This window comes from Apodemus sylvaticus, chromosome 12 (genome assembly GCF_947179515.1).
Source record: "Apodemus sylvaticus chromosome 12, mApoSyl1.1, whole genome shotgun sequence".
Lineage (NCBI taxonomy): Eukaryota > Metazoa > Chordata > Mammalia > Rodentia > Muridae > Apodemus > Apodemus sylvaticus.
Window position 1 is genome coordinate 97,347,570 of NC_067483.1, and position 19,101 is coordinate 97,366,670.

Sequence of the window (19,101 nt, forward strand, 5' to 3'; positions counted from 1 at the left end):
GTGTAAGGCCACTCGGTGCAGATACTAGTTGAAGAGGTGAGTGGGGATCTGGGCAGGAATCCAGAGCTTGGGTTTGTAGAGGTTTCTGCAGTATGGCATTAGAAGGGCCAAGTCGCAGGGTAGAATAGCTTCTGCCGCTGTAAAAGGTTAAGGTTTTGGACACCATGTGGTGTGCATGGACTGTTATAACAAGGAGCGGTGGGCTAAGAGGGGCCTGGAGGAGAATGAATGCTGAAGTCCTCAGGGGCACTGTGAGTGATAGCAGCATGTGTTTAGAGTGAAAAAGCTAAGGGGTGAAATGAACGTACACAAGGGCTCTCAAGGGCCGAAGAGAAACCATTACCTAATACTGTTCACCTTAACTTTTTATTTACAGAGAGATTGTCAGGGACACTGTGACATAGTGTTCTTGCCAACACTAGAAGATTCCATCTTGGATTAAGGGAAACAGTAGTACGGTGATTGATCAGTCAGCATTCCTGAAAATGAGCCTCTATCTGCGTAGGATCAGCCGGGGCTCCTTTATGAGACGGCTGAGGTTGTCTTGGTGGTGTTCTCTCCTGGGAGGGGCGGGAAGGCTCACCGACCCTCACCTGAGATGGCAGAGGATCCATCCCTCCTGCAGCTTCCAGCCTGTTGTATTCGAGCCTGTCCTAACTGCCCGTGGACCTGTCTCCAGGAGTGCTGGAGAGTATACATACAGATCTCTAGAAGGTTAAACTTAGGGGCGAGGGTGCCCATCTGTGCAGCCACTGAGAAGTTCTCGCCATCCTCAGGTAAGACTTCCCAGGTGCCGTTGCTTTGGGGTTGCCTATGCTCTGTAAATAGACCCAGGGCACTGCACTGGCTCCCGAGGTTGGATGCTGGTGGAGTTATTCTCTGGTTTATCTCCAGTGATTTTTGTTTCTTTGTTCGGGTTTTCAGGGAGAGGCAGAAGTTTGTGTCTCCCCAGGGGACAAGCTCTTAGCATGATCAGTAGAATTATGACAGAGTCAAGAATGGCACTGATTGCAGCTGCGGCTGACCTGGCTGGGGAGGAACCCCAGTGTGTTTGTCCTTCCTCCCGTGCTGTGCCTCCTGGCCGTGGTGGTTGCTGTCAAGTCTTGTAACGGGTAGTGAGACCGGCTGGAGCATTAGGAGGTGGGGCAGCTTGGAGGTGGATGGGAGGTCCATGGGTGGCCATCTTTTTCTGGTATGAAGCGGTGAATGGGGTCCACTGTGTTAGGTGGAGACACCCTAAGAGTAGCTTAGGGTTTAGAGCAAATATTATGGTCCCGAGACTAGAACATGAGGGTGAGGGTGTGGGCAAGTGGCTATGTGGGCTGCCTGGCTGCTGCTAATGTGTAATGAGATGTGTAACTGAGGCTGGGATGGCTGCCCAGAGGCAACCTGCTTGTTTAAGGGAGGCACAACAGTAAAGGGATATTTGGGGCATGCGTGGTGTCCCCAACACAGCTTCTGATTTGTGTAGGAATGTAGAAACGAGCCGGTGAGGTCTAGAAACTGACTTGCCATTTCTTCCTCCTGGGGGTGACCTAAGGCTTGGTCTTTGCAAAGGAGCCCTTCCTGGGCCCCAGAGCCCTGGGCTCCATGGGAGCATCAGGTAGTAAAGAGGAGGAACAAGGGTATACAAGAGAGGTGTCGCATGATGCCCAGTCTGCCAGGCAAGAGAAAACTGTTCCCCAGAGTGGAGAGAACCCAGCGCAGCTGAGGCACTGGGGCTGGGGTGGAGATCCAGTGCCTTCCTGAGTGTCACCGTGCTGGCCACTGTTGGGGAAGGAACTCATATGGGTAGAAACCACAGCAGCCTCTTCTGGAATGCAGTGGCCAGGGGCACCTGCAAGTGAGGACCAGGCAGGGCGGTGCCTAGAAGCCCCACGGTGAGTTGGTGTTCTGTTAATGTGCAAAGTATTTGGGCTCGGAGCCAGGCGTGCCACAGTTCCCGGTACCACCCTGGCCCCCAGCAGCAGCGGATACACACGGCAATAGAGCAGAACAAGTAAAAATGATTAAACTTGACCTAAGGGTGGGCATCTCCCTTCCTGGAATATGCTGCTCCTGGGGTGTGGCCAACGGAAAGGCATCAGCTGGCTGCAGCTATGGTGCAGTGCCAGCAGCCAAGGGTCTACCAAGCCCAGGAAGCTGGTGGGCACAGTGGTCTACCCTGTTCTTATTTCTTGCTATGTAGCCTGAGCTGGTTGCTGCTAAGCCCATGGGAGGTTTGGAGGTGCAAATCAGGCACTGTGGGAATGCCCGGGATAAGGAAGCTGGTGTGCTCAGGAAGAGTGTCTGCTGATTACACGGAGCTGCAGCAGTAACTCCTGTGGATGCTGTGCCCCCACACGGCTGTGCTCCCTCACGGCTGTGCCCCCGTATGGCTGCTCAGAAAGGGCAGGTGTGGCGCCGTGGCTTTTCATGCTACCATAGACCTGCGTAAGATTTTCCTTTAGTATTTTTTTGTCGTTGTTGCTGAGTTCCAAGACCACAGACACTTGCTTGGAGTGTGATAAAATAGACTTAAGGAGCATTTCCTCGAGGTTATTGTCCCAGCTTCATACTTGTCACAGGACGGTGGCCCTGAGATCTTGGTTGTCATCTTGCCTGTCTCCTGTAGATGGCGTAGTGCTAATCCTGAGCACTTAAGAGTTGGGAAGCCTGTTTGAGAGACATAGAAACGCATCTATAGGAGCAGGATGGGGAGAGGGCTGGGTGCAGCTGTGGAATCCTTGGGAGCTTTATGGTTGCGGGAAGCATGGGTAACACTTCTGCAGATGTTACAGAGTGAATAAAGGTGCCTCGTGTGGGTGAAAGTGGGCATACAGGAAGCCGTGGGCCAGTTAAATGTGAAGCCAGTGTCCAAGAGAGGATTGCTGGCCGGGGAGACCCTGGAGGTCCCTTCAATGGTGACAGCTGTTGCTTTTGCTCGTGAGCCAGGATTGGCTGCTAAGACTGTTGCTGAAGACAGTCTGGCTGTTTGGGGGAACCCCGCAGTCCTGTGGCAACCAGCTCACCCCTGCTCAGAGTGCATTGCTCCCCTCAGGCTGGTCATGGTACTTGGCTTGTCTCATAGCTGATTTTACATCCTGTCAAGTCGATAATGACTGTTACACTTGTCCCCCGAAGCATGGCAGTGATGATTGTTCACATACATTTTTCTAGTTCTTGTTGAATTTCCTTTAGGGGAGATGTCCATGAGCGAGGCTGTTCTGAGGGCTTTAGTGATTCTAGTGACTTTCAGAAACAATGGGATTTAGTCATTGGTTATGAAGATAGAGGTGGCCCACCCACCTTTTCAGACCGTGATGCTCTTTCAGATCTGGCTTTATTTATTTATTTATTTATTTATTTATTTATTTATTCATTCATTCATTCATCCATTCACATATATCTATTTTTACACAGTGTTTAATAATGTGGAGGTCGTTTATCCCAGTAAATAGTCTCTGTGACCCCTCACTTTCATATACTTACAGGAGATGAGTTTTATTGTTGTTTGGGTTTTTGTTTTGTTTCGTTGTTGTTGCTATTGTTGCTGTTTTGTTTTGTTTTGTTTTGCTTCCAGGTCTGGGCTTGAACCCGGAGCGTTTGCATGTTGGTTGGCGCCCACCACTGAGTTTCAGCCCAGCCTTCTTTGTAGTTGTCTTCTTCGTAGCCTGACGGAGAAATTGTGGACGCCTCTGCCGGGTACTCAGAGGCAAGCAGGGCGGGCCGTTCACTAGACTGACTGTCATGTTGGCTGCACCTTTTCCTTTGCTCACGACTTTTTCCATCATTTGAAGCAGAAAAATCTTCTCAGCTAAAAATCTGAGGCCACATTTTTTCGTGTCATCCAGGCTGCTCTCACATTCCTAGTCTTCTATCCTGAGTCTCCTCAGTGGCTGGAAGTTAGTCTGTGCTGGCACACCTAGGATATAAAATTGCTAAAACACATTTATAATGATAGTATTTAGGGATTGTGTGTGTGTGTATCATACATTTCATTGATGGAAAGAAACTTATATCATAATTGGTGCTTACTGACTTGTTATATATGGAGATAACTGGTATTTTCTGTTTTTTTTTCTGTAATTTCTTTTCATATAAAAATTACCAGCTAGTCTATAGCTTGGCACATTTCTGTGACAAGGTACTGTCATCAAAACTGGTTTTTTGTTTTTTGCTTTTGTTTTGCTTTGTCCTGGTAAGGCCGTGGGTCCAGCACCTTAGTGGCTGACGTTTACTCCTTCTCTGTGCTCCGTGAATACCATAGTTGGGCTGTGGCCCTCAGCATGAGGGTCATTAGCTTTGCACAGTGATCACTGCAGGAGCCACATAAGACAGCACCTTCCTGGACTGCGTTGTCTCCCGCCCACAGCAGTGTGGTGCAAAACAAGTCTTTTCTTGTCTTTTGTTTGTTTGTGTTTTGAGACAGGATCTTGAGTAGCCCAGGCTGGGCCTCCCACTTGCTATGTAGTAGATGGCTTTAACCTTCTGATCCCCTGGCTTCTACCTCTGGCATTCTGGGATGGCAGGCCTGGTTTATGCAGCACTGGGGACTGTGCCTAGGGCTTCCTGCATGCTAGACAAAGCACTCTTGTTCGCCGAGCTGCATCCCAGCCAGGAATCACGTGATTTGTGTAGAGCCACCATGTGTGTAGAGCCACCAGTTCAAGCGTACTGCCTGTTTACACCCCATCAGGCAGAGCATAATACATGCAGAAGCCTCAAATTATCAGCTGGAGGATCAGGCTCCCCCTTCAACCTAACCACAGGGAAATCGGGTGTGCGGCAGGATGGGGGTGGGCAGACATGGGCATCGGTAACTGCAGTTTGTATTGTACTGTAATGGATGGAACTCTTTTCTTGGAGTCCAGTATTGGGAGTTTGTCTAGTTTCAACAGTTGTAAGTAAGGAAGTGTGAAAACAACATGGGCTAAATGACATTTCCTTTACTTGGAGTGTGTCGCCCCTGGGGTATGGTTTCCAAAGTGGACTCTGGGTCAGAGGACAAGCCGGGCTGATCTTTTTACATGGGCAGACAGCTCCCCGGGGCACTGTCAGCTTAGGTGCCCTTATTAATATTATTAAATGTGCAGCCTTCCCGATACCCCGATTACCCCGGGTTTTGCAATTACTAATTGCTTGTGGTATCTTAAAACCAAAAGATTTAGAAAAGTTGATATTTTCTTATCCTGTTGAGAAAAATGAGGGTTATTAACTTTGTTTCCTGGTTTCTGAAAGTCTTTATAAAAACCTCTCATGCTTTTGCTTTGTCTCTTTGGCTTTATATGTTTTTCCCAGTAATCTTTTTAATCTTAATTTTTTGGGGGGGACTTTTGAGATAGTGTGTCATATATCTCCTGCTGACCTAAACTTTCTTTGTAGCCAAAGATGACCTTGAACCCCGATCCTCCCTTCTCCACCTCTGGAATGCTGGGTTTACGAGAGGGTACCGCCACACCTGGCTTTGGTAGCTGGTTCTGGAAAGGCATCCAGTCTTCACTCTTATATTAAAGTACAGCGGCGGAAAGGCAAGAGCATCAGGGCTCGAAAGGGTAAAGGGCAAAAGCAACTGCACCAACCAGGGACCTCGCTGCAAGGTTGTGTCTTAGGTCTGCTCCTCCCCTGCCTGGTGGTGGTAGCTTTTCCCCGCCGCAGCTTGTAGATTTGCCTTTGCTTTTTGGTTTTCACCAAATCAGAAACACTGCATTGAAACCGAGAGTGGGTTTCCTTCCTACAGTGTTTGCCCGAACTGTAAATGAACTCCTTTTATCACCAACCGTGTCTCTCTCTTGTTCTGTTTTACAAGTGTGGCATTGCCTGTCACTGCATCTTTGGCTTCTATTTAGAAACTGATGTCTAGACAAACCTGTAAACCTTCCTCAGGGGCAGCTCCAGGACTCTGAAGACGAGGCAAGAACATTTTCAGGGCCCTTGCAGATTGGGAGAACTGCACTGTGTGTGTGTGTGTGTGTGTGTGTGTGTGTGTGTCCCTGTTTATGTGGACAACTGCTTGTTCATGTGCTTGCCTGTGGTCATGTGGGGGAGGAGGGAATCTAGGACTCACGTAGCTCTTGCACCTATGTCAGAACTACAAACATCTCTCACCTCATTTCACAAAGGAGTGCCACGGTCCTCAGAGCTAAGGATAAGGGCTAAGGAAGAGTTTGGGTCGCTCGCTGGGGGATCTTTGGAGTTCAATTTCTGAAGTAGATTTAATTTTAATTTTAGTTCATCATGGATAAGTCTCTTTTGAGACTCAGATTCTTTATTTTTCCATAATCCACAATATATTGACCAATACACATGTGTCTGGGCATGTGTTTGTGCACGTGTGTCTGCATGGATGTGTGTTCCTAGGGACAATTAAACCGAGGGCCTTACACACATAAACTATATCCTTAGATCTAGAACACGTTGAGAGAGCTCTTTCTGCCTTATTACCCTCCTCCTTGATTTATTTGAATTAGATTTTTAAATTTTAGTTTGAGATTATAATTACAGTCTTCCTCTCTTCTCTTCCTCCCAAACCCTCCTGTATACCTTCTTGTGTGTGTGTGTGTGTGTGTGCGCGTGCACTTGCAGTGTATTGAACCCAAGGTTTTGTGCCCTAAGCATGTGTTCTGTTAAATTAGGCTAAGACGACACCAGCCAGTGTGGACACGCAGCCACGGAGATCAGGCTGAATTTTTGTGGATCCCCAGCCATGCCCCCCTTTGCCCTGTGGTCAGCAAAGAGCTGGACACTGGACCTCAGAACCTGAGACTTATTTCTGACACCTAGTAGCTAGTTTGGTTCCAGATGTATGAGTGAGACTGTGACTTAGTTTCCTTTGGCTTGATGTAGTCAGTCCTGTAGAAGGTGATTTCTGGGATTCCTAGCTGCATATTTCTGTGAAAATTCACATGAATTTCATTCTTGAAATCTCTTAAGTCTGCAGTTGAGTTAGTGGTCAGAGCAAAGAAGAAACCTGTGTGTTTTCATCTTAGAAAAAGAAAAAAACTACTACTTGGGGGTGTGTGTGGAGGTGGGTGTTATTTTTGTCCAGGAAAAGACTGAAGCAGAAAACGTAAACAGTAAGCTTAAATTTTGGTTTTGGGCTGGGCTCGTTGGTGCTTGCCTTAGTCCCAGCGCTGTGAGACAAAGGCAGGCACGGACTTCTGAGTTTGAGGCTAGCCTGGTCTATAGAGAAAGTTCTAGGATAGCCAGGATTACAAAGGGAAACCCTGTCTCACAAAACAAAATCAAACAAATAAAAAAAATTGTTTGTGCTAATAGTTCTCTGTGACCTCTGTTCCTTATGAAAACTGAGGCTGTAATGTTCGTGGGTTCATGTGACACTGGGCTGAGGATGTGACTAGCATTCAGGAGGTTCTGGAGTCTATCTTCAGCCACACATCCCTGCAATACCAACCCTTGGGAGGCTGCAGCAGGAGGCTCAGAAGTTCAGGGTCATTCTCCATGGTGAACCACACGAGCCCCTGTCCCCTCACTCAACAAACCCCGCAGATTTTGTGGGCGTGTATTTTTACATAGCCCTGGCGTTTTAGATCATGTACTGCCCAGCTGAGACAGATCTAAGGGACAGTACCGATACAGTGTAACTCCACAAGTGTTCTTGGGCTGCCTGCATTACCTATGTGTCTTATCTCTGGCCTCTTGAGAGGGTCATTTGTCTCCTTGGGGAATTGCAAGGCCTTCTCTAGGGTTTCTGATTTCCTGATAGCCACTGGGGCAGATTTCTTTAGTTTGTTTTGAGAGTTTCATAACTTATTTTGAAATAATTTGACGTGTGTGTGTGTGTGTGTGCGCGTGTGTGTGTGTTTAATTCTGGGCTGGAAGTCTCCAATGGGAAGAGAGGATTATTGACAAGCCAGAAAAGAGAAATGCTTGGGAGGCAGTTGAGTGACTTCCCCAGAGAAAGCCTTAGCTACGAGAAGAACCTGCTAGTGGGAAGTTTGTTGTCCATCCCGGGATGCAGGTTGTGCGTTCCTTACCTGAAATGTTTGGAATGAGAAGAGTTTCTTTTTATTTTATTTTATTTTATCTTATTTTATCTTATTTTATTTTTTGGTTTTTTGAGACAGGGTTTCTCTGTATAGCCCTGGCTGTCCTGGAACTTACGCAATAGACTAGGCTGGCCTGGAACTCAGAAATTTGCCTGCCTCTGCCTCCCAAGCGCTGGCATTAAAGGCGTGCACCACCACTGCCCGTCAGGACTACATTTTAAAAGACAACACACACACACACACACACACACACACACACACCCGCACTCACGCGCGCTCACACGCACGCACACATAATACAAACACACATGCATACACACATACACAAGCACACACACACACACACACACACACACACACACACACACACAAAGGACAAATAGAATACATTTTTCTGTCTTATCCCAATATAATTAAGACAAGTTACTCTTAGATTCCCAGATAATGCCCAGCTGAGAAGGGTTTCTTGATTGTGGAATACTTGTATAGATTTTACAAGTATTGTAACATCTCTAAAGTAAAAATACAAAATAGTAAACATTTCATTGTAGCAAGGGGTTGGTGGCACAGACCTTTAATTCCAGTGCTCTGGAGGCAGAAATTAGTGGATCTCTGTGAGTTCCAGGCCAGCCAGGGCTATGCAGAGAAGCTCTGTCTCATGTCCATAGAGCCAGGCTGAGGGATGCCTGTGCTTTTGTTCAGGGTTAGGAAGGATGCCCAGTGATTTAACATGCATCTTCATTTTCAAGACGTCACCAGCTGAAGATGATGTCAGTTACAGTCAGGAGTCTGTCAAGCCAAGATGGAGAAGAAGCAAGGGAGGGGTCCCACAGGATTTGCTGAAGGACGCAGAGGCAGGAGGATTATCGAGGCCAGCCTGGGCTACACACGGGCGGTGGTGGCGCACGCCTTTAATCCCAGCACTTGGGAGGCAGAGCAGGTGGATCTCTGAGTTCGAGGCCAGCCTGGTCTACAAAGTGAGTTCCAGGACAGCCAGGGCTACACAGAGAAACCCTGTCTCGGAAAAAAACAAAAACAAAAACAACCACAAAAAAAGAAAGTTAAGGAGAGGTATAAGGCACAGAGGTGCACAAAGCAAAGGAGAGGATGAGGAAAGGGAACTGGCCCTCCGTGCTGGTCGAAGGACCCCTCACCTGTGATGGTGTGCTCTGATTGCCAACTCGACACAGTGTAGCTCACCTGGGAAGAATTCTTCATTAGGGATTATTTAGATCAGGTTGGCCTATGGGTGTGTCTGGGCAGGGGCAGGGGCATTGTGTTAGTTTATGACACTAGCTGCTGTGGGCGGCACCATTCCCTAGGCTTTGGTTCCAGTCTGTGTAAATGAAATAACTGGGCTGGGTGGCAGGCATGCCAGCGTGGATTCCCCTCTGCCCTTGACTGTGGATTTGGATACCTCAGGTTCCGCCAGGGTGGACTGGACCCTGGAACTCTGAGCTAACTGGGTTTTGTCAGGGACTTATCAGCAGAAATGAGAGGAGAGCGCCTCTGTTGGGGAGTACCTGTCGCCAGGTACTCACATCAGGTTCCTGCCCGTCAGGGCCTTATCTCATCTGCAGTCAGCTCCTGGCCAGGCTTGCAGTTTTCAGATCTCCTTTGGGTCTACATCTTCTCCCGCCCTCCTTTCCCCACACAGTCTCAGCTTACCAGCATTTGTAAGTGTAATTTCTATCATCCGCAGCTTCAGGACCAAGGATGCTGCTGCAGGTTAAGTCATTAGGAACGCCACAATGTTTATCTCCACAGTTAGTTACTTTTGTCACAGGGAAACTTTCACTTTTGCAGTCTGTGGCTCTATCTCCGATCTTCATTTTTACTTTCCCTGTCCAGTGTTTAAAATAGCCTAGAGTCAGCCAACTGTGTTTCTAAGCAGCCTCTTTAACATCCCACCAATTGGCTCAGACTCAAGGAATGTGGGCTTCTTCTTCTCTTTTCTTCTCTTCTCTTTTCTTTTTTTTTTAAAGCTGGTTTAAGCTAAACATAATTAGGAGAGCACTTGCTTCAGAACCTAGCACAGTGGACACCTTGCATAAATATTCCTTAGCTATGATCTCTTGCCTGGATACCTATATCCTTCTTGTTCATTTTCAGAATAGGTAGTTGCTCGAATTGGCAATTTGTTAAATTGGCTATTCTCCAGTATATTGTTGAAAAGCAACCGCCTTCCGAACTGTCTGAATCTTGACAATATGCTTGGACTTGTGTGTTTTCAGATTAGGGACAAGACCGGTTGCAGGTTCCTGGAGTGTACCAAAACTGTTTTTTGATTCTTGAGGGTGCTAGATGAATGAAAGAAGATATTTTATTCTTGTGAGGAAGTGGTCTGAGGAGCTTCTGGTTTGGGTTTTCTTGCAGACTAAGTGGAAATGAAAACCAGTGTCTCATATTGTGGTTTTGGATGAGTTTTGTAAGTAGTGGGCATTTGCTGCTGACTACGACTGTCAGTTCCCCAACTGCTGATCTGCCTGGGGGGAGCTTTCTTTACATCTGTTAGCATTTATTGTGTGTGTGTGTCTATCTGTCTGTGCGCGCGTGCATACGTGTCTACACTTAGTGTGCACAGAACTCAAAAGGACAACTTGGGAGGGTTGATTTACTCCTGCCATGTGGTTCTTAGGAATTGAACTCTGATCCTGAGACTTGGTGGCAAGCGCCTTTACCGGCTATGCCCTCTTGTTGGCCCTAGTAATCTTGTTTCTTTCACTCCTCCTTGCTTGTGCGTCTTTTTAAGCTAGGAGCTGCCGTTACTTAGTTGCTTTAGAGTTTTTTTTTTTTTTTTCTGGGCTACTGTAGCTGGCGAAGCCTGACCGCCACTGAGGGACCTCTGTGGGCCACGAGCACCATGTACATACATACACGCATGTATGCATTGCCAGCGCACCTTTTCTTCAGGCCATGAACACACCAAGTATGTGACAGGCCTTCCTCCATCTGATGCATGCGTGGCTTTTCAGTACATGAAAAAATGCGTATTTTATTTTTCACGTATGAACTCATTGTGTGCTAGGAATGTCCTGAGTGGTGACTCTCTTGGTCTGCCAGGCTGGTGGCCGACTTGACTGCGTTAGCAGAAGTGGTGTGGCATGTGGCTGTTTTTGTGGCAGCTGCAGTGCTAGGTGCCCGCATCACATCTCTCCAGCGTAGTTTTGCCACAGAAGGAGCTGCTGTGCTTGGCATGCTGGCTGATAATGGTTTTCTTCACCCTACTGCCCAGGGAGTCACTGTAGGCACATGTCTGTTCTTTGTACACGAACTGTGACCTAGCTTGGGGAGGGAGGGGTCTTCCTGCTCCCTCCCACGGCCTCCATGGACTTACAGCTCCCGCTCAGAGATGACATGTAGCCCTGTGGCCACTGTGGATTGATTTTAATTTCAAAGCACTAGGGATGTGTGGGTGGAGTGGTGGTGTTGTAAACCCAGTATTGGGAGAGGTGGAGGCAGGAGGATTAGAGATTCAAGGGCCACAGAGTGAATTTGGGGCCATCCTGGGCTACACAAAACATTATTATTATTATTATTATTATTATTACTTTAAAGTAGGAAAGTGTTTAGCCCTTTTAAAGAGACCCTGGGGCTTCTAGCAAGGAATGTTTGTGACATGGCTGGCCTCGGCCTGTGTAACCTGTAAGCAAAGGGGGGACAGCGACAGCATCCCAGGGACCCCGTGACATGTCTGTGCTCCTCTGTCAGGCTCCACCAGGGGTGCTCAGGGTGCAGAGGTTTGTGTGGAGCGTGTACCGGGGACCGGAAGGGCTGCAGACTGCAAGTCGCCTGCCAGTGGCTGGCTGTGGAATCCTCCGAGGTGGACGTGGTGAAGAGTGCCGCTGTCCCCACCTGAGGCAGGACCCTCCGTTTTGCACAGAGGCTCTCCCCATTCCTAATGCTGCCACCCTTTAATACACGCTCTGGTGGGCCCCCAGACGTACAATCACTTTTGTTTGCTACTTCATAACTAATTCTTCTGCTGTTATGAATCGTAACATGAATAACTGATTTGCGGGATGTCTGATAGGGGACCCCAAAGGGGTTGAGACCCACAGTTGAGAATCTCTGCTTTTACAGTTTGCTCTGGTTTCCAGGCACCTGGGCCCCGGGTACAGTCTTCACTCACGCTCTTGAATCTTCTCCACTGAAAACTGCGGCTTATTTATTTACTTAGTTAATGTATAAAGGATGTTTCTTTGTGACATTTCATACCTAGATAGCAGCATAGCTGTCCGCACTTGGACTCCCAATTCATGAGCCCATTCTTCCCTCCAAGTACTCTGCTTCTCTCTCTCTCTCTCTCTCTCTCTCTCTCTCTCTCTCTCTCTCTCTCTCACACACACACACACACACACATACACACACACACACACACACACACACACACACGATTAAATCTGTGCAGTGTCTTTCTCACCCCCTTACTGTCTTGTCCCTGCCCCCTTTAGCTCCTTTTCAACCCTGTCCTAGGCTCTGCTCTCCTGTCCTCCATATGCAGACTCAGAACTTCTTTCTGCCCTTACTGCCTAATTTGGCATTTCCTGCTAAGCTGGACCCGATTTCATGAATTACCATAGTCTGCTTTGAAAGCCAGACACCTGAAAACCTCAGCATCGTTCATTGCTATTGTATTTTTATTGTTTTAGACAATAAAGTTTGTAGAGTCAACAATAAGAGAGTCCGGTGCCCGTAGAAGGAGTGGCCAGTGTCCTTGCAGTGTGTGGTGTCCTCACAGGCCGCGGCCTGTCTGTGGTGCTGCATCCCAGCAGGCCTGGCTACATCCAGTCTCTCCGTGCTGTGCCACAGGGACTGACACACGGGGCTTCAGTCACCTGCCATCTCTTTTCACTCAGGCATTGTGGTGTCTATGCAGTTGCTCAACCACTGAGCTGCCCCTCCCACCGACTTGCACTCAGAGCTTGTGCCTTAGCTTTTAAAGTTACTTTTATCTGAATGTGTGTTTGTTTGTGTGTGTGTATGTGTTTGTATGTGTGTCTCTGTGTGTTTATATGTGTCTGTGTATATGTTTATGTGTCTCTCTGTGTTTATATGTTTATGTGTCTGTGTACATGTTTATGTTTGTATGTCTGTGTATTTATGTGTGTGTCTTATGTATGTTCGTGTCTGTGTTTGTGTGTTTGTATGTGACTGTATGTGTATGTGTGTCAGAAGTCAGAGTTAGGTGTCTTTTGTCACCCTACACTTATATATTTATTTATTTGGGCAGGGTCTCTCTCTACATCTAGAATTTGTTGTTTCAGCAATGCTGGCAGATGAGCCCAGGGACCTTCCCATCACCCTGTCACCCAGCAGCACTGAGTTCCAGATGTGCACTGCTGTGCCTGAATTTGACTCTGGTGCTGGACATCCAAACTCAGGTCCTGTCGCTTGCTCAGCTGAGCCTTCCCTCCAGCCCCATATTTTGTATTTCAAAAGAAGGATTTCCAGGAATAGGAAAGCTCTGGCCTCTGTGGACGTTTGTCATCTGGATAGAGTTGAAGAATCTTTCATTTAATATTAGACTCCAGGGGTTTGTACAGGCAGTGGCCTCTGCCGCCCGCAGACTTTTTCACAGTTGAGATGCATGAATGAAGAGCACCTTGGTTATACAAACGGAGCTCGCCTGGGCGGGAGCCCTGAGTCGGCTCTGGCCTGGGCGTCTCTCCTTCCAAACTCTCTCTGGAATGCATCTGTGACTGCAGGAGATCTTTCGGCATGTTAGCAGCTGTCCTGGAGGCACGGAGCCTGGCTGTGGCATGAGGAGGGTCTGCCCAGGTGGGGATGAAGAGCAAGGCTGCAGTCAGGATGTTGGGATGGGAGGGCGTGGTGAGGCGAGGCGGTTGTACCTGAGGCACCGTAGATGTGGGCCTCATCTTTCGTTTTTGTTTTGTTTTAACTTAAAAGCACTTAATAAAATTCCTGAAGCTATAGACTAAAACCATCATACTGAACTATGGAACAGAATCAAGGCAGACTGAGGCCATTTTCCTGATTACATCATCTTATGGTCTTTATTTGTGCAGCTATTCCTTTAGTTTCAGTTCAGCTGAAGGGATCTTTACTTAAAGCTAAAAAAAAAAAGACGGTTTTAAATAACAGAGGTGGGTGTGGTAGTATGGGCCTATAATTCCAGCACTTGGGACCTGGGTGGGAGGATTGCTAAGTTCAAGACTACCGTGTCCTATATAGTGAGTTCAAGGCCAGCCTGGGCTACATTTATCAAAACCTGGGCTGTGTTTTCAGGACGTGAAGCAGCAACTGAAGTGGCTGCTCTCTTTACCGACTCTCCCAGCTGCCCCAAACCGTGCTTGTTTTAGAATAGTGGTTTTTCTGTGCCACACCCACACCCGAACCCCAGATAATAAATTCCATGGTTTGATGCTAGGGATTGCATGCAGGTCCTCACCTTGCAGGCCAGCTCTCCTACCACTGAGGCACATCCCAGCCCTGACATTTCCTAGTTGGGTTTTCAGCTATGGAGAGTGGAGGGAGAGAGAGGGAAGAGGGAGGGGGCCAAGGGGAGGGTGTGCGAAAGAGGGAGGGGACAGGGGGAGGGTGTGGGGAAGAGGGAGGGACAGGGAGAGGGTGTGGGGAAGAGGGAGGGACAGGGGGAGGGTGTGGGGAAGAGGGAGGGGACAGGGGGAGGGTCGGCTCCAGTTCACTCCCTTTCCCTGGGAGGCCAGAGCTCTCTGTTCTCAGCCTTCGGTTTTGAGACCAGGTCTCTCACTGACCCCGATGTTTGCCGATGAGGAAACTCTGGCCGGTTGACACACACGCTCCAGGAATCCACTTGTCTTTGCCCAGCCCCTGCCCACCTGCTGGCTGCCATGCTCTGACAGGACCTGGGAATTGAGCTTGGGCCTTCACACCAAAAGGGTGAAGGTCTGAGAGAGAACTTGACAAAGAAGTCACCGTGAAGGAGAGGGAGAGTGGCTGGGAGCACACACAGAAGGTGTGTGTTCTAGAAGTCAAGAGGAAACTAATGTGCCCGATGCCCGGTGCCCGGTGCCCTGTGGGTGGAGTGGGGTAAGATGGAAATCCTGACCCAGCTGGGATATGAAGGCAGCCAAGGGAACATGTGCCGTTCTGGAACCAGGAGGATTTTCCCAGAAGAGACACCCAGTGCGTCCTGTCTTCCGGAGCTTCTTTTGTGTGTATGTGTGTGGTTTTTAATTTTTTTTTTAATTTGTATCCGAGTTAATCCAGTGTTTTCAAACATCAGTCCCTGTTCTATTTCCCTTGAATCTGTTCCCAAGGAAAGTAAATATTTACAGCCCCGGTGGTAAGGTGTGCGTCCAGGAAGAGGCGACTTCACACGCAGTTTAGCAAACCGTGTTCTGTTTTTGTTTTGCTCCACTGCTAATCAGGCAAGAATGATTTCGGCAGGGAAGGTCCGTATCTTAACCAACCATCTGTCACAGGAATGCAGCACTCTGGCGGCCGGCCGTCGTTGCCTGATGAGCGCTCACTGGGACTGGTCTCTACTCGTGTTCTAGTGGAGGCAGCAGTGTGCTGTGCTGGTCAGTGCCTTCCTCTCAAAGGACCGTTTACACTGTAGGCCTGAGAGACAAAAGCCCAAAAACACGGTACAGGAGGCCCTTTCCAGCTTGGCCTTCATTTACAAAAGGAGGGTGAAGAAATTAGGGAGCAGCGAATGATTTACTGCTGGGTGACAGGCCTTGTCCTCTGTGCACAGTGTGGTGTAGGGAGTTTCCCATGAGAACCCGGGCATGAGGGTGTCGGGTGCAAATCTAGCTCTTGGGTGGAGGTCCAGTGTGCTTTCTGCCTTTATGCTTTGGAAAGGGCTCGGGAGAGAACCCTTTAACTTGCACACAGAGCTTTGGCTCAGGCGCCGAAGTTTCAGTCCCTTCTTAGTTCAGCCAGGAAAAGTTGAGTTTTGCCAAAGGTATCTGCCAGCTACAGTGAGATGGCGGTGTGACTCAGGAGAGGAGGAGGAAACCCCTTTTAAGGCATTAACGATGTACCGAACAGCTTTTCGAACCCCCTTAACTAGTGTGAGTTGTCCCTCCTTTGTCATCTGACCCTGGAACAGGTGTGCTCCCACGGGAGACGGTTGACTCGCTGGGATCCTTGAGGAACTACAGCCTGGGATGTTAGGTTGGGAAGAAGTTGTTCCGTCCTTAGTCACTGCTGTAGATGAGGGGGAGGCAGGTGATTTGCTAACTGGAGAGCCTGGGACCAGACAGGCTGGGGTCCGGGTGTTTAGCATACTGCAGTGCACATGGAGGCCAGGGGACAATCTCAGGTGTAGTCTGTCCGTCCGTCCATCCGTCTGCCTTGCTTTTGAGACAGGCTCTTTTGCTGGTACCCGAGGTTCCTGGGTTTGGCAAGGCCAGCTGGACACTAAGTCCGGGGAGCTGCCTGTTTCTGCACTTAACCACTTAGGAACTCTCAGCCTGAGTTTTTAAGGGCTGTGAAATGGATTTACCACTCTTAGTGATGTGCAGGAAGAGAATCTCTCCAAGTGATTGTGTCTCAGACATAATTCAATGGTTGCTAACACAAAGTGAGGCTGAACCTGGGAGCCCAGGTCTCTGGCTTCTGTGCTTGGGGAGAAATACCTTGGCTCCCCAGAGCCTGCTGGCCACGGCCTAGACACACTAGGCATTGAGAAGCCCTCTCGCTGTTTATCCAACCCCACAGGGGTGCTGCTGTGTTCTAGGATGCATTCCTATGGCATCTGATAGGGCATTTTTGAGGTGAGGCTTTGCAGACAGGAGAAAGGGCAAGGTAAGGGTTTTGTCAGAGATGGAGCCATGTATGGGCGCCGACTTGAGTTTACCGAAACTTGGTCCGTTCATGTAGCCACATGAGAAAGGCAAGACAATGTTTTTGGAAGTTTTACTCAAGTTTGTGATTCCTGATGGTGCCACCAATTGGTATTATGTGGAACAAATACTGGCAAAATCTTGTAAAGAATAGTAAGCTGTCTGAAATTCTCCAATACTCAAATACGGCCGTGGAGCTGGGCGTGTAGATTAGCGGTGCAGGGTTTGCCAGACCTGTGCAAGGTTCTCAGCAGCACAAAGCAAGCAAGCAAACACATTTAGACCTGGAGACACATTGCACAGTTCAAGGGTATTGTACACATAGTCTTCAGGCTTTCATTCTAGGTTTAATGATAGAGACTGATGCGCTGGTGAGTCAGGGTTCATAAAGGCTCCTTTAAGTTTAGGTCTGGCTGCCCTGCTGCCCTGAGCTTTGAGGTGAGGTTCACCTTACCCGCAGCCTTGCAGACAGGAGACATTCTTGACTTCCCGCCTGTAGCATGGAGCACTGGGAGGGCTGGGTAGGCATGTGAGGTATTGTTAGGCACCTGGTTAATGGTTAACCCCTGCAGTATGCCACACACACACACACACACACACACACACACACACACACCCCTAATCTTTGTTGAGAGCTGCTACTCAGGGTGAATAATGGCCAGCCCTTCCTTCTTTGACTGAGACATTTGGGCCCTGCACAGCTTACTCCGAAGGTTGTTCTTCTTCTCTTGCAAATAGAATTTACATAGCTCCTGAGGGTTTTATGACTCATGCCTTGGAAAGAAGCCAGGTGGTATCCATGAATAGTGCGCTGCCTGTTAGAGGCCTGTAGGATGATGGCCGCGGGCTCCTTACTGAGGCAGCTGGGTGGCTACAGAGCAACAGAAAAGGATCTTTTCCTCAGTGGGACCTGTGAGAAGAGCAGAATTCTTGTTAGTGGACACAGCATGACACTGTTTGTGGGGACTCTGGAAGGGAGAGAGGAAAAGGGAGCAGGGGCTGGGGTATGGCTCAGCAGTCAACAGCACTGACTGCTCTTGCAGAACTCAGGCTCAGTTTCTAGCACCCGTGGGATGACCTACAACTACCTGCAGATGCAGTTCTGGGGAATCTGACATCTTCTGGCCTCATGGACTCTTGCATGGGGATTGCACATAAACCACACACACACACACACACTCATGCTCACACACACACACATTCACTCACGCTCACTCACAGACACACTCACATACACACACTCTCACACACTCGTGCTCACACACACATGAACACACATGCACGCACACTCACTCATGCACGCACACACACACACACACACACACACACACAGAGCACTGCAGCATCTGCTGTCCTTGGAGCACCGCTTGCATTCTTGTTGAAAGTGGCGCTTTCCCTGCACCGTGAAGAAGCAGTAGTTCTGGGATGACCATTGATTGCCCTAAATAAAGCTTTTGCCCCACTTAAGTTGATAGCAAAAGCATGCTGTGGACACTATTAACAATCTTTATAATAGGCAAGCTTGGTGGAAACTTGCTGTGCCACAGGCTTGGTGGTGATGGTGGTGTGAGTCGGTCATGTGAACGTCGGTGGCCAGTGTTGTTTCTTGGAGCCATCCATTTGCCTGGGCTTTTTAAGACAGTCTCTCACTAGCCTCGAACTCGCTGAGTAGGCTGGCTGGTCAGTGGGCCCCAAGAATTCATCTGTTTCTCTGTCTCTAGTGCTGAGATGAAAGGCTCATGCAGGCTCTGGGGACCAAGGGAAGGGCTGTATCCTTGGATGGCAGGTGCTGGAACAACTGGGCTGTCTCCCTCAGCTCCTGCTTTTATGGTTTTTAAAGACAGAGTCTTAGTCTATAGCTGCACTGGAACTCAATATGTAGCCCAAGCTGGACTCAAACTCAACAGCAATCTTTTTTTTTTTTTTTAATCTCAGCCTCTTAGGTGATAGAATAACGGACAAGAGCCACCCCTCCCGGCCTCTTCCCAGTTTTGAGGATGACAGCTGGTATTAAGGAGTCTGCCTAGTGATCCGGGTCCTGTTTGTTCTCCGTCCCTTAGGAATGTCCCTAAGGGGCTGGCCTTTCTCACAGATTCTGCCTGTGCAGTCTGTGCAGGCAGGCTAGGTAGAGGCACATGGCTTGCCTGAGTCTGTCTGTCTCTACCTCAGGGCTTAGATTTACCCTATGCTCTCTGTAAGCCTGTTGTAAGCTGACTCTGTAGTCCCAGCTAGAATATTTATTTATAAATAATGATCAAGTTCTCAAAGACTTGGCTTTTTATTCGTGTATGTGTGTGTGTATGCATGTGTGTGTATAT

At 48.5% G+C, this 19,101-nt stretch overlaps 1 protein-coding gene across 2 annotated transcripts in view; it reads left to right on the forward strand.

Moving 5' to 3' along the window:
* Window positions 1-19,101, forward strand: part of Ptpn14 (protein tyrosine phosphatase non-receptor type 14) — a 147,512-nt gene that overhangs the window by 11,854 nt on the left and 116,557 nt on the right. The window contains exon 1 of one of the 2 annotated variants that reach the window (XM_052200029.1): window positions 14,665-15,148. The exons of the other annotated variant lie outside the window; for it this stretch is intronic. The gene's annotated coding sequence lies outside the window, so the exon portion shown is untranslated. Of the gene's footprint in view, window positions 1-14,664; window positions 15,149-19,101 lie in introns of those variants that run through there. 2 annotated transcript variants of the gene reach the window in all.